The sequence below is a fragment of the Rhinatrema bivittatum genome, chromosome 3, assembly GCF_901001135.1.
Source record: "Rhinatrema bivittatum chromosome 3, aRhiBiv1.1, whole genome shotgun sequence".
NCBI classification, from domain to species: domain Eukaryota; kingdom Metazoa; phylum Chordata; class Amphibia; order Gymnophiona; family Rhinatrematidae; genus Rhinatrema; species Rhinatrema bivittatum.
In genome coordinates, this window is record NC_042617.1 from 10921447 (window position 1) to 10936536 (window position 15090).

A 15090-nucleotide genomic window follows, 5' to 3' on the forward strand; every position below is an offset into this window, starting at 1 on the left:
ATTGTGAGGGCTGCAGACAGCTCTTGTTTCTGTTGACCACCCACCCGAGGCTCTCCAGTAGAGTTTTGACTCTGTTAGTCGCCTGGTAGCTCTCCTCTGGGGATTTCGCCCTGATCAGCCAATCGTCTAGGTAAGGGTGTACGCAGATTCCTTCCTTCCTCAGTGTTGCTGCTCCCACCACTATGATCTTGGTGAACGTCCGGGGTGCTGTGGCTAACCCGAATGGTAGTGCCTGAAACTGGTAGTGACGGTCCAGGATCGTGAAGCGTAGAAAACGCTGATGCTCTTGATGGATCGGAATGTGTAGGTAGGCTTCTGACAGATCCAGGGATGTAAGGAACTCTCCCGGTTGTATCGCCCTTATTACCAAGCGTAGGATTTCCATGCGGAAGCGAGGAATCTTCAGGTGACTGTTGACCGACGAGGTCCAGGATGGGCCTGAACATTCCTTCTTTCTTGGGATTTATAAAATAGATGGAATAATGTCCAATATTTACTTGTGGAGGCACCGGTGTTATAGCCGCTAAGGCTAGTAATGTGGTCAGTGTAGCTTCCACTGCCATCCTCTTGGAAGGGTCATGGCAGGGAGATTCCATAAACCTGTCCGAAGGGAGGTGGTGGAAATCCAGGTAATATCCCTCTTAAATGATGGCTAGGACCCACTTGTCCGAAGTCATCTCGACCCATCTTTGGTAGAATAGGGCAAGCCTGCCCCCTATGGCTTCCTCCTTTGGATGGGTTGGCTGATTTTCATTGTGGGGTGCGGCTGGGGCCTGGGCCCGAGCTGGCTCCCCTTTTGTTGTGCTTGTTCCGAAAGGACTGGCTCCGGCCTGCTGGGCGGGTCGCTTGATATGTGCTTCTTTATGGGTTGAAGCTCTGTGATCCTCTGCCCCTGGAAGTCCGGGGGAAGAGTCGCTGGTTTCTCTTATTCCTGTCCTCCAGTAGCCGCGGCACTGGGGACTCGCCCCATTTGTTGGCTAGTTTCTCTAGTTCGCTTCCGAACAGGAGGGTTCCCTTGAAAGGGTATCCTTGTGAGTCTCGTTTTGGAAGCTGCATCGGCCGACCAGTTTCGGAGCCAGAGTTGTCTTCTGGCTGCCACGGTGGCTGACACTCCTCTAGCTGCGGTGCGTACCAGATCAGAAGCGTCATCCGTGAGGAATGATATTGCTAGTTCCAGGGCTTCCCCAGGAGTGTTGTTCCTGGCCTGTGATAAGCAGGCACATGTCACCACGACACAGCAGGCCGCGATCTGTAGAGACATAGCGGAGACGTCAAAGGACTGTTTGAGGATAGATTCCAGACGTCTGTCTTGAGCATCCTTGAGTGCTGCTCCTCCCTCCACTGGGATAGTAGTGCGCTTCGAAACCACGCAGACCATGGCATCCACTCTCTGACATGCCAGGAGATCTTTGGTGGCTGGGTCGAGGGTACATGGCTGCCAGAGCCTGCCCCCTTTTGAACGTAGTTTTCCAGGGCATCCCATTCCAGGTCAGTTAGTTGCTGGACGGCTTGTAATAGTGGGAAATGACAGGAGGTCTGACGGAGTCCCTCTAGTAGGGGGTTCGTCTTAGGCTCCCCTGAGGCACTAGTGCCTGGGATAGCAAGCTCTTTTAAGCTGTGTGTGACCAGGTCTGGAAGCTCGTCCTTGGTGAAGAAGCGTCTCATGGTTCGGTGGGGCTCTGACCCCGGAGGGAGTTCCCCAGGGGTTCTGAATCCTTATCAGAGTTCTCCTTGTCCCTGAAGGTGGGGCTTCTGGGCGGACGGATCACTTCCCTGGGCATAGAGGGTCCCGGGATGCTGAGGTCCTCTGGTGGAGCTTGTGGCCGTATTATAGGAGGCCCCGGTTGCATGTAGACGAAAGTATGCAGACTTTTGAAGAATTCCACCCAGGAAATAGATGCTGGGTCTAGACTAAGGGGCACCGTGTCCCTGGGGAGCCCCGTTTGAGGGGGGGGGGGGGGGGTCCCACTGTGCAATGCTAGGTCTGGCGTACTGTTCGAAAGGCTGTAACCCGGTACCAGCTGGGGAGGGCCATGAGTTGGATCCCCTAGGGCCTCTTCACACTGTATACACAGGGCTGTGGCCTCCTCATGCTGTGCAGCTCTAATGTGGCATGCTGGGCAAAGGCCCTGAGCCTTGAGTTTCTTTTCCAGTGATGCCATGGCTTGTGTGCGTAAAATACAGTTGTGCGTGTAGGTTTGGTGCGCGCTCAGGGAGATGTGCGCGCAGATCGAAGTTATGCGCCCGGCACAGTAAGCGCGTGGCTATGCGCATCGCTTGTGCGCATGGTACTTGGTTGCGTGACGTACGCACACGGTATTTGTGCGCACTGCTTGCCTCTGCGCACGGATCGGAACAGTGGACAGGGCGGCGAACAGATCAAAATGGTGACGGCGACCACCTCGGAGGGTCTCCACATGGGAGGACCCTTGGATCTGACCGGGGTCTAGCCCTGTTAGGGCAGATCAACCCGGTGGCACTGGTCCCGGCTGGCGACCTGTGCGACTCCTCGAGCTTTGGAGACCGGAGACTTTTAAATAGATTTCTACCTTACCTTGTCTCGGCGCTTCCCGGTCTCGTTCTGAGTGGTCTCCAGCTGCTGGGAGAGAGGGAAAATACCTTCACCACCGTGCTCGAGGTTGCACCCGCTGCCTCTCTCTCACCCGATGTTGGGGGGCTAGGTCCCCGCCGAGGGTTGGCTGCCGGTCCAAGGCTTACCTCCAAGGGATCGCGGAAATCACCTCGGGAATTCTCAACTGGGGGAGGGACCCAATGGGTGTTACCGCAGGAGAGCGGGGCTCGTCTGTAGAGGTAAGATTTCTTCTTATTTTGGTTTTCTTTGGTAGAAGTACTCTAACGTTTTGCGAGCGTGCATATAGTCCCTAACTGCTATGGAGATGGAAAATACAGAAGAGCTGCACTTCCTGCAGGGGTATATATACTAGGGCTGACGTCAGATTGAAATCTGATTCGTCTCCAACTGCTATCATGAGTACACTATACCCATTGGTCCTGAGTCCATCTGCTACACGCTAGGAAATAGACCGTTAGGATTTATTTGGAAAGGAATGGAGAACAAAACAGAATATCATATGCCTCTATAGGTCTATGGTGCAACCCACACCTTGAGTATCTGGAAAAAAAATATAGTAGAGCTAGAAAAGGTACAGAGAAGAGTAGGAAAAATGATAGAGAGGGTGGAAGGCCTCCCTTATGAGAACTCTTCAGCTTGGAGAAGAGATGATTGAGAGGGGATATAAGTGGCTTATAAAATCTGGGGGGGGGGGGGGGGAGGTCTGGAATAGGTAAATAGTAAATGGTTATTCACTCTTTCAGATGATACAGGGATTAGGGGAAACTCCATGTAACTAAATAGTCTCAGATTTAAAACAAATTGGAGAAAGTATTTCAATGATTGCACAAGTTAAGACATTTTTTTTACTAGAGGATGTGGACAAGGTAAATAGCATAGTTGAGTTTAAAGGGGTTTGGACAAGCTCTTGAAAGAAAAGTCCATAAAGAATGATTAACAAGGTAGACTTAAGGAAAACCACTACTTATCCTTGAGAGTGGGCAACGAGAAATGGATCTACTCTTTGGATTCTGCCAGGTACTTCCTAGAGGTCTGGATTGGCCATTGTCGCCAGACTTCTAACCCCTCTGTGATATTAGAAAGATATTGAACAGAACTGGTCAAGTAAAACTTTTTTATTGATGCTGGATACTGGGGTCATCGCCTCTACAGGTGGCAGGGAGCTGGGCACTCAAGGATCCCAACACACCCCTGAATATGATTTTTGAGGTTTGGGGGTGTGTGTTTTTGGGCAGCTTGGCCCTTTTAAATTTTCTTGCTGGACCATCGGGGGCCTGTGCTTAGCATCCTGATGCTCCCCTGGGAAAGTAATTACACCTCCCTCAAATGCGATTGAGGGCTGACTTTTTTGTAAGTCAACTGTGATATATTATTAGCAATGAATTGCCTATGCATAAGCTGCTTTGCACGTATTTGGCAATTGTATGCATGGAAATCAACTTATTTCCATAGGGGGGAGGAATACATTTATTTATTTTATTAAGTGCCTAACTGATACAATCTTCCTAGGTGAATACATTGAAAATATCGCAGGATACAGGGTGCTTAAATCGCGATATCACCTTATCACAGCTTAATAAATTTCCCTATAAGTTTGTACCTGAGGCAGTGGAGGGTGAAGTTTTGGTTGCTCAGAATCTCCACCATTAAAGCATGTTTCAGGTGTGGGTACATTCCCAAATGTGAAGGGTAGCAGGTGTGAGCCCTTTGTGCTGCAGCATACTCGATGCGCTGGCAGCTGGCAAACCCTGTAATGAGAGAGTCTGGAGTTTCATCTTTACCAGATGCCTCCCCAGCAGGTTGACCCTTGGGTGCTGGCAGGACCTAGGAGGGTCCTTAGGGTGGAGAGGATAATTAAAGTCTAAAGGCATAGCAGGGTCAGGGCAGGCAACCGTTGGAGTCAGGGGCAGGCAGCTAGCAAGAGTCTAGGCAATGAATCATGTCTAGGCAGCAGTCAATCATGATCAGGTCCAAGTGGAAGGCAATCATGGTCCCAGCAAGAAGTCAAGATCTAAAAGGTTAAGCCAAGGGTGGATGAAGACACACTGAAGGACACAAGGAGAGGCTGTATGAAGTGGGCTGGAAGACCAAGGCACAGGAACCAACATGCACTAACTGCTTCAGGAGTACAAGACCCATTGCTGAGGTTAGGAACTGCTGCAGGGCCTTAGCTTATATAGACCAGGAGGCTGATGTCATCTGGAGGTGCTACCACAGCACATGCCTATGGGAAGGCAGCAGCCTGACTAGGATGGCATCAGTGATGGATGGTGGCATTCAGCGACAGCAGAATGCTGCTGCAACGGGAGTCCTGGCATCGGGCAGGATTAAGCCGCCAAACGTAACACCAACATCTGCCTCAGTAAAGAAATCCATTCAGTTTTCTGCTATTTCATTTTCCTTCCTGAGTACCCCTTTTGCTCCTCAGTCATCTAGTGGCCCAACTGACTCCCTCTCAGGTTTTATCCTTTGAATGTACTTGAAAAGGTTTTATTTGATTTTGCCTCTGACAAGTTTCTGCTCAAATTCTCCCTTAGCCTATCTTACTACTGTTTTACATCTAACTTGCCAGTGCTTATGCACTTGCCTATTTTCATCATTTAGGTCTGCGTTCCATTTTATGAACTGTTCTCTTTTAGCTTTAACTGTCTCCTTTACCTCATCATTAAAACTTGCTGGTAGTATCTGGTCTTCTTTTGACCTCTTTTTAACGCATGATTACATTTTATCTGGACTTCCAAAATGGTATTTTTAAATAATGACCATGCCTCATGCAAGTTTTTAACGTTTCCAATTGCTTCTTTTAGTTTTTTCTGATTTCCTCATTCTATCATAATCTCCCTTTTTAAAGTTATAGGCTACTTCAATTGTTAATGTACTCCTTCCAGTGATTGTCAAATTTAATTGCATTATGATTACTATTGCTTAGCAGCCCCATCACAGTAACCCTTGCACTAGGTCGAGCATTCCACTGAGGACTAGATCTAAAGTTGCTGCCCCTCTCGTTGGTTAGCTGCTCCACGAAGCAGTCATTTAAGATAGCTTGAAACTGAACTTTTCCTAATGTTCCAGTGAGACGCTGACCCACTCAATATTGAGGTAATTTAAATCTCTCATTCTTGTAATGTTGCCAAATTTTGCTTGCATTTTTAGTTTCCAGCTAGCATTTCATCTTTCTCTTCATCTTGTCCAGATGGCTGGTAGTATACACCCACTGTTATACTCTTAGCCAACACACAAGCCATAAAGATTCCACAGTGCATTTTGTTTCCTGCAGGATTATGCCATCTTTTACATATAGTGCCACCCCTCCTCCAGTTCATTCTGTGCCATCATGTAGATCTCCATCCAATTCTTCTGTCTTAAGATGGCTAACCGCTTTTTCCTTTCCCTTTGCTAGTTGAATTTCAGTTAATATGATTTTATTTTTTGACATAAAGAGCTAATCCTCTGCCTTTTCTGTTTTCTCACAGGACAAGCAGGACGGTAGTCCTCACATATGGGTGACATCACAGGATGGAGCCCAATCACGGAACACTTTTGTCAAAGTTTCTAGAACTTTGACTGGCACCTACTGGGCATGCCCAGCATGGCACCAACCCTGCATTCAGCAGGGGTTCCCCTTCAGTCTTCTTTTTTCTGCGCAGCTGTAGCCACGTGGGTTAAGGAGCTCTTCAGAGATTCCTGACAGGAATTTTTCCTCACTGAACTTTTTCAAAAAATTTCAAATAATTATACCCCACAGGGGTCCCCTTATCGATACCTTTGCTCCGCGGTTGAATGGTATGTTTTTTATCGGCTGGCAGTCGATTCCCTTCGAGTTTTTCCCTCGCAGCCTACCGGCCATCGACCGCACTGCGACTAAATTTTAGTCGAGGCCATGGTGTCGGGTTTCTGTCGGTGCCCCGACTGCACTCAAACAATATCCATCACTGACCCTCACACAGTCTGTTTGATGTGTTTGGGGTCCAACCATGATGTCTTTACTTGCACCAAATGTGCCCAAATGACACCAAAGGGTCGCAAGGATAGGCTGGAGAAGATGGAACTTCTCTTTCGGTCAAAAACCCCGACTCCATTGAAGCTTCAAAGTCGTCAGAACCAGTACCGTCGACTTCGCACCAGCACCGGGAAACCACTGCTGCCCGACTGGCTTCGACTCCGCGGGTGTCGACCCCCCTCTGTTCCTCCTCAGGCAAAAGACAGAGGAGAACATTGAGAAAAACATCGACACCGCAATTGGAAAGCTCAGGCCACCGATGCAGGCAAGCCCTCAGCATCAACGTCGTCTGAGCCACCAACAAAGAAGTCCCATACAGAAAAGGCCCCAAACTCTTCTGACTTAGTTTTTGGGTACTTGCCAGGTTCTTATGGCCTGGATTGGCCACTGTTGGAAACAGGATGCTGGGCTTGATGGACCCTTGGTCTGACCCAGTATGGCATTTTCTTATGTTCTTATGTTTCTGGGTCACCGAGGCGTTCCCCACCTGGACAAGTGCCAGGAGCCGTGACTCTACTTTAACCGGTGGACCCTCCAGCTACGCCAGTACTGCCTCCTACTCCGGAACCGGGTATCCATGCCCCAGGTTTCCGTGAGGAATTGGATCGGATGATCCAAGAGGCCATCGGTAAAGCACTTCAGGGGTTCAAACCTCCATCGATGCCAGTGCTGGTTCCCGAGCCGGCCACCGATCCGATACCCAAGGCACTTGCACTGCTATTGGCAAGAATGGATGCGTTAATTGGTGCCCTTCCACCGGTGGATCCAAGTGAACCGATGGCCCCGATTCCTTCCTCACCGATACCCTTGTCATCGGAAGAAGAAGAAGAAACACCGATCTCCATTCCACCCTCGGGAGTGCTGCCATCGATGTCATTGATTCCATCGATGCCTCCCTTGTTGCCTTTGATGCCCCCATCAATGCCTTCGATTCCGCCTCTGAGGCCATCGATGCCTAGGCCCGGGCTTTCCGGGATAACACCGTTACTCCCTTCTGATGAACATATGGAAGCTGGTGATGAGCCTTATGATCCTTGGTCCGATGATTCGTCCCAGGATACTGATAATCTTCCTTCACAGCCCTCTCTTTCTGATGATAGGAAATGTTCTCCTCCAGAGGACTTGTCCTTTATCAGCTTTGTAAAGGAAATTTCTGAAACTGTTCCATTCCAGCTTCAGACTGAAGAGGACTCTAGGCATCAGATGCTGGAGCTTCTCCAGTTTCTCGATGCTTCAAAGGAAATCATGTCTATCCCTATTCATGAAATCCTTCTGGACCTTTTAAAGAGAAATTGGGAGCAGCCTGGCTCTGTGGCACCTGTCAACCGTAAGGCAGATGCCACCTACTTAGTTAAGTCAGTCCCTGGCTTCCAGAGAACTCAATTAGATCATCACTCAGTGGTTGGGGAGTCAGCCCAGAAGAGGGCACGACGCTCCAAACCTCATTCTTCCATTCCTCCAGGAAAGGAACAAAAATTCCTGGATGCATTTGGAAGACGTGTATTCCATGGCTCAATGCTGATCTCTCGCATTGCTTCCTATCAATTGTACATGTCCCAATACAACAGGGCCCTGTTCACGAAGATTCAAGAATTTGCTGAAGCCTTACCTCTGCAATTCCAGGACCAGCTTCATGCCCCAGCACAAAAAAGCCTAGATGCTGGCAGACACGAAGTACGATCTGCATATGACATCTTCGACACCGCCTCCAGAGTTTCGGCGGGGGAATGGAACAACTCCCCTATGAGGAAAGACTAAAGAGGTTAGGACTTTTCAGCTTGGAGAAGAGACGACTGAGGGGGGGATATGATAGAGGTGTTTAAAATCATGAGAGGTCTAGAACGGGTAGATGTGAATCGGTTATTTACTCTTTCGGATAGTAGAAGGACTAGGGGACACTCCATGAAGTTAGCATGGGGCACATTTAAAACTAATCGGAGAAAGTTCTTTTTTACTCAACGCACAATTAAACTCTGGAATTTGTTGCCAGAGAATGTGGTTCGTGCAGTTAGTATAGCTGTGTTTAAAAAAGGATTGGATAAGTTCTTGGAGGAGAAGTCCATTACCTGCTATTAAGTTCACTTAGAGAATAGCCACTGCCATTAGCAATGGTTACATGGAATAGACTTAGTTTTTGGGTACTTGCCAGGTTCTTATGGCCTGGATTGGCCACTGTTGGAAACAGGATGCTGGGCTTGATGGACCCTTGCTCTGACCCAGTATGGCATTTTCTTATGTTCTTATGTTCTAAATTAGTGCGAGGAGATGGGCCTGGCTAAAGTCTTCAGACCTCAGACCAGAAGTACAGGACAGGTTAGCTGACTTGCCCTGTGCTGGGGATAATCTTTTTGGAGAAAAGATTCAAAAAGCAGTGGCGCAGCTCAAGGACCACCAAGAGACTCTGTGCCAGCTCTCCTTACTGCCTTCTGATCTCTCTTCCTCTTCCAAAAGATCCTTTGGGAGAGACTCCAAGAGACAAGTCTACCGGCAAAGGAGATACTATCCCCCAGTGTCCAGGGGTCAGCCTTCTAAACCTTACCTAAAAGGCCAACCCAGGCAACCTTGAGTACAGAAGTCACAGCCAGGTCCAGTGTCTGGCTTTTGACTCCTTCCTAGAAAGCAGTACCCAGCCTCCACTTCCGGCTATTCCCGTCAGAGGCCGGTTGTGCCACTTCTCCAAACCTTGGCACACAGTCACCACAGATCAGTGGGTACTCGCTGTAGTAACTCAAGTTTAACCACCTCAACTTTCTCTCTGTTCCACCGGATTCCCCACCTCAGCTGACACGGGAAAAATCTGACGACTCATCACTCCTGGAGCAGGAGGTCTCCCTCCTTCTCCAGTCCCGAGCAATAGAGCCAGTGGCCCTCTCCCAACAGGGGCAGGGGTTCTATTCCTGGTATTTCCTGATACAAAAAAAGTCAGGTGGTATTCGCCCAATACTGGATCTTCGCACCTTAAACAAATACCTACAAAGAGAAAAGTTCAAGATGGTGACCTTGGGTTCTTTTCTTCCCCTTCTCCAAAGGGGGAAGACTGTCTCTGCTCTCTAGACCTCAGGACACCTACACACACATTTCAATTACTCTGTCACATCGCAGATTCCTGCAGTTCCTAGTAGGCCCAAAACACTTCCAATATCGATTGTTACCATTCGGCGTAGCATCTGCCCCACGAGTCTTCACCAAGTGCCTCTTGGTGGTAGCTGCCTTTCTCAGGAATCAAAGTGTCCACGTCTACCCCTATCTCGATGATTGATTAGGGCTCCCACTCAGCAAACTGCACTGATATCTCTACGTCTCACTTTACATACCCTGATCTCCCTAGGGTTCCTCATAAACTATCCAAAATCCAGGCTAGTTCCTTCTCAAACCCTGTCGTTCATAGGGGCCAAAAGCGAAAGCCTTCCTACCTCAGGATCAAGCTTTCACTCTCTCTTCTCTGGCCCATCGACTGCAGTCTCGACAATGTTCAACTGCACATCATTTTCTAGTCTTACTGGGTCATATGGCATCCTCGGTGCATGTCACTCCCAATGGCTTGCCTTGCCATGAGAGTAATGCAGTGGACTCTAAAATCGCAGTGGATTCAGTCTTCTCAGCCAATATCCACCATTGTCCACATCACCAAACAACTCCACTTATCGCTGGCCTGGTGGGCAGACCAATTCAATCTGCTACAAGGCCTTCCATTTCAGATGCTTCCAGCCTCGGCTGGGGTGCACGTGTTGGAAACCTGCAAACTCAGGACATTTGGACTCCAGAAGAAGCCAAACACCAAATACATTTTCTGGAGCTTTGTGCAATCAGATATGCTCTCAGGGCTTTTTCAGGATCACCTTTCCAACCAGGTCATCCTGATTCAAACAGACAACCAGGTGGCCATGTGGTACATCAACAAGCAAGAGGGAACGGGATCCTACCTCCTGTGTCAGGAAGCTGCACAGATATGGGCGGTGGCCCTTTCCCACTCGATGTACCTCAGGACCACCTACTTGCTGGGAGTGGATAATGTGTTGGCAGACAAGCTGAGTCACACTTTTCAACCGCATGAGTGGTCCCTCAATCCCACTGTAGCGGACTCAATATTCCAACGTTGGGGTTACCTTCACATAGACCTCTTTGCGTCAATTCACAACCGCAAAGTAGGGAACTTCCGCTCTCTCACAGCCAACACCCGCAGCCAAGAGACGCTTTCTCCCTCTCGTGGGCCAGCGGTCTCCTTTATGCGTACCCTCCACTTCCACTCAGTTCAAAGATTCTCGTGAAGTTGCGAAGGGACTAATGATTCTGATAGCCCCTCATTGGCCATGCCAGGTCTGGTTTCCAATTCTCCACGACCTATCAGTACACCGGCACATTCCTCTAGGGAAGGACCTGCTTCTGATCACTCAGAACAACGGCTGCCTTCGTCACCCCAACCTCCAGGCCCCCTCTCCCTGACTGCCTGGATGTTGAAAGGTTAATACTTCAACCTCTTAACCTTTCAGAGCCAGTTTCCCATGTCCTAGTAGCTTCACGAAAGCCTTCCACAAGGCAGTCTTATCATTACAAATGGAACAGGTTTACGACATGGTGTACTTCCATGTCCATCGATCCCTTCACTTGTTCCACACCGAAGTTTCTGGACTATCTGTGGCACCTGTCAGAGTCAGGCCTCAAAATTTCTATCAGGGTACATGTCAGTGCGGTAGCAGCCTTCCACAAAGGTGTCGGGGATGTACCTATTTCAGTACAAACCTTTGTAACACGCTTTTTGAAGGGCTTGCTCCACCTTAAACCATCACTGCGCCCTCCAGCCCCTTCCTGGGACCTCAACATGTTTTTGGGGCGGCTCATGAAACCACTGTTTGAGCCTCTCCAATCCTGTGATCTCCGCTATCTCACATGGAAAGTGATTTTTCTTTTGGTGATCACTTCCGCTCGCAGAGTTAGTGAGTTTACAGGCCTTAGTCACCTACCCGCCTTACACTAAACTTCTGCATGATAGGGTAGTACTCCGCACTCACCCTAAATTTTTGCCTAAGGTAGTATTGGAGTTTCATATCAATCAATCCATTATACTACCCACCTTCTTTCCCAGGCCCCATTCAAATCCAGGAGAACGGGCTCTGCATACCCTTGACTGTAAACATGCTCTAGCATTCTATCTAGACCATACAGCTGGCCACAGGAAATCCACTTAATTGTTTCCTTTGATTCCATCAATTGGGTAAACCTGTGGGTAAGCAGACTCTCTCCTGGTTAGCGGATTGTATTTCCTTTTGCTATCAGCAGGCAGGCATTCCGCTTCAAGACCGTGTTAAAGCACTCTGTCAGGGCCATGGCAACATCAGTAGCGCACCTACGCTCTGTGTCGCATGCTGACATTTGTAAGGCTGCTACCTGGAGCTCTCCACACCTTCACAGCCCATTATTGTTTAGACAAGGCTGGCAGACAAGATTCCATCTTCAGCCAGTCTGTGCTACGCAACTTATTTGCAAACTGAGGTACCAACATCCTTCCGCCAACCCGTTAGGGTTCAGGATGCCCTCTACCAAATTCCACCCGTTGTTGTGCCTGTTGCACATCTTTGGGTACATTTGGTACATTGCTCGGGCATCCTCAGCTCGGTACTCACCCATATGTGAGGATTACCATCCTGATTGTCCTTTGAGAAAGCAGAGTTGCTTACCTGTAACAAGTGTTCTCACAGGATAGCAGGATGTTAGTCCTCACGAAATCCGCCCGCCACCCCACAGTGTTGGGTTCGTTTAAGTTTTCTTATTTTTCGCATGTACTTTTTACTATAAGATGAGACTGAAGGGGGTCCCCTGCTGGATGCAGAGTTGGTGCCATGCTGGGCATGCCCAGTAGGTGCTAGTCAAAGTTCTAGAAACTTTGACAAAAGTGTTCCATGATTGGGCTCCATTCTGTGATGTCACCTATATGTGAGGACTAACATCCTGCTGTCCTGTGAGAACACCTGTTACAGGTAAGCAACTCTATCTATTTATCTTCAACAGGTTATAGTCTGGTATGGCCATATCCCATTAGCAACAGTTACCAAGTTCATTTCCACCTTTAGACCTATAGATCTGGAACTTTATTGTCCAGACTATGAGTATTTGTGCTCACAGCTTTCCACCCTCAGTGTGCAACTCTTCCTGGTCACTTTTTCCAACATTTTGGTTGAGTGGATTAATTTTGTTAATTTCTCCACCCACTTCCTGTGTTTGTCGGGGATGACATTCCAATCCCATTGACTTCTTATGTCATCCTGATCTAGAGTTCAAATGCCTGATTACATATAATCTGAATTTCTCACTTAGGATACCTTTTTTTGCCACAGACAAATGTAGTATACACTAATCACCAACCCAACCTCTGTTTCCTTCTATTATCAACATCAACAACCAACCATCAAGGAAACTCCCCGATGCGTGGTAATGTGTGCTTGCTATATAAGAGGGAACCCTTTATGATCCCCTCTTTTAATAGCTGCCGACTTTATTCTTCAAATAATTTTATTCTGTTTTTTAATTTTTTATTAATGCAATCCTGTATTTCATGTTCAACAATGAACCGTGTCTGTAGCTTTCGTTTCAGTAAATGTCCTCCCCCTGGCGGTCAACCTGACCTTATTTAGCGTTCCCACTCCATATAAGATTCTTATTGGTTCTGCCTGAACTCCTGTGCTTCTATAAGTTCGAAGCCGCCTGCTGACACCGGCCGTGTTTCGACTGCTTGTCTGCTTCGGGGACCATGGAGGGATCTTATTTACCGTCCTACGGTTCAAGCTTCTCCACTGCCTTGCGGTTTAAACACCCTTCAAGTGTTTTTCTATCACTATGTTTAAAAACATAACATTAACCCGTTGCTCATTTAAAATCTTTACTCGACCACTTGTGGGGTTTCATATTACTTACAGTTTTTCTTATAACTTTCGTTTCGATGAGTGACGCCTTCAATCTGTTATCCGGCGTCTTTTTCCTTTTCTGGCTTTTAAACTTCCCCGGTCCAATCACCCTCTCCCTGGGCAGAGCAAGGCTGCCAGCACCCTTGGGTGCTACCATAGTTTGCGTTTGCATTCACCATCCAGTACATTTTTTCTTATTTTTTTAATGTTTCTCTCCAGTCCTGTCACCAATTTCTCTCTCACACTATTTCTTAATTGTAAAATATTCTGATCTCCTGATCAATTTACATTGATACGTTATAATTATTCATTCCCTATTTTACGGACCTGATAGAGGCCTACTCCATGATTTACTGTACCTCGAATGGCCGCTGCCCTGTCTGTGCAGGACCTCATCGGGAACCAGTTCCTGCCTACATTACTCTACACCGCCGAATTTCAATTACATCCTTAAATGTTTTCTTTTTGTTCTTCTTTCCCAATCATTATTACCCTTCTTCTGTTGGAACCCAATTCTTTATATACTGTATCTTCATACAAATAGCTTTGTGTTTTAACTGACAGAGCAGCTTCTAATCGGAGCGGTGTCACTGCCTCTATTGTTTCGCATCGCTTTTCTCTGAGCGAATGTTAGAGTGATGTGCTGTCCTTAATTTATCTTATCCATGAATTTTTTGTTTTTTGAACTACTTTAAACTAAATGCCCCAGGATTGATGATCTAATTCTTGTTGTACAGATTTCCTATCTTCAAAATGGTTTTTGTGTACTTAATTTCTGGACTCTAGCTGATCACTGATGAACTTTAATATCCTGTCTTGATCATCATCCTTCCATATCAATGCACTCTTTTTCAGAAAACTGACCAATCTATTTCCCGATTAAGCCCATTGGGGGCTACTGTGTTCCATGTGTATGTGAACCACTGTTTCATTCTTGTCAAACGCAAATTCAAATCCCCACCACGTGGGTGCTGTTTGAGATGAAAAAGAACAGTCACCGTGATTTCCTGAATCTGATGGCCTTTTTCTTGCCAGTGTTCCACAAGAGGGGCTCCTTCCTTTTGATATTTAATGCGGCTGATGTGTTCTTATATTGTGGTTTTCAATTTACGTGTAGTTTTACCTATGTAAATCTTGTTACACGGGCACCAGAGGGCGTATACTACTTGGGTCGATTCACAAGTGTACTGATCTTGAAAGTAGAATCGTCGACGTCCTGGAATCTCCAAATATGTTCCTATATGCATCTGTGCGCATGCACTGCACCTGCCACAGATGCTTTGTCTTCCTATGGACCGAGAGGCAATTTCTGCTGAGGTCAATAAATTGGAATGCATTATTGAGTCTCTGAGGTTCCTAGCCCTTGTTAGTGCAAATATTGGTTTCTATTGGAAAATCGGATACATCTGTAGGAGAGGCCAGTGTTTCAAAATGCTGGCTTTCAAACGATGTGTGTGTGGTGTATAAGGCAACACACACAATTCGATCATTTGGTTGTTCCGTTCTCGGTTGTAGCAATAAGTCCCTGTTGGCCCACCTGGCTCTCTTAATAACTGTTTCCGGGTATCCCCGCTGGCAAAATCCCATTTTCATTTCCT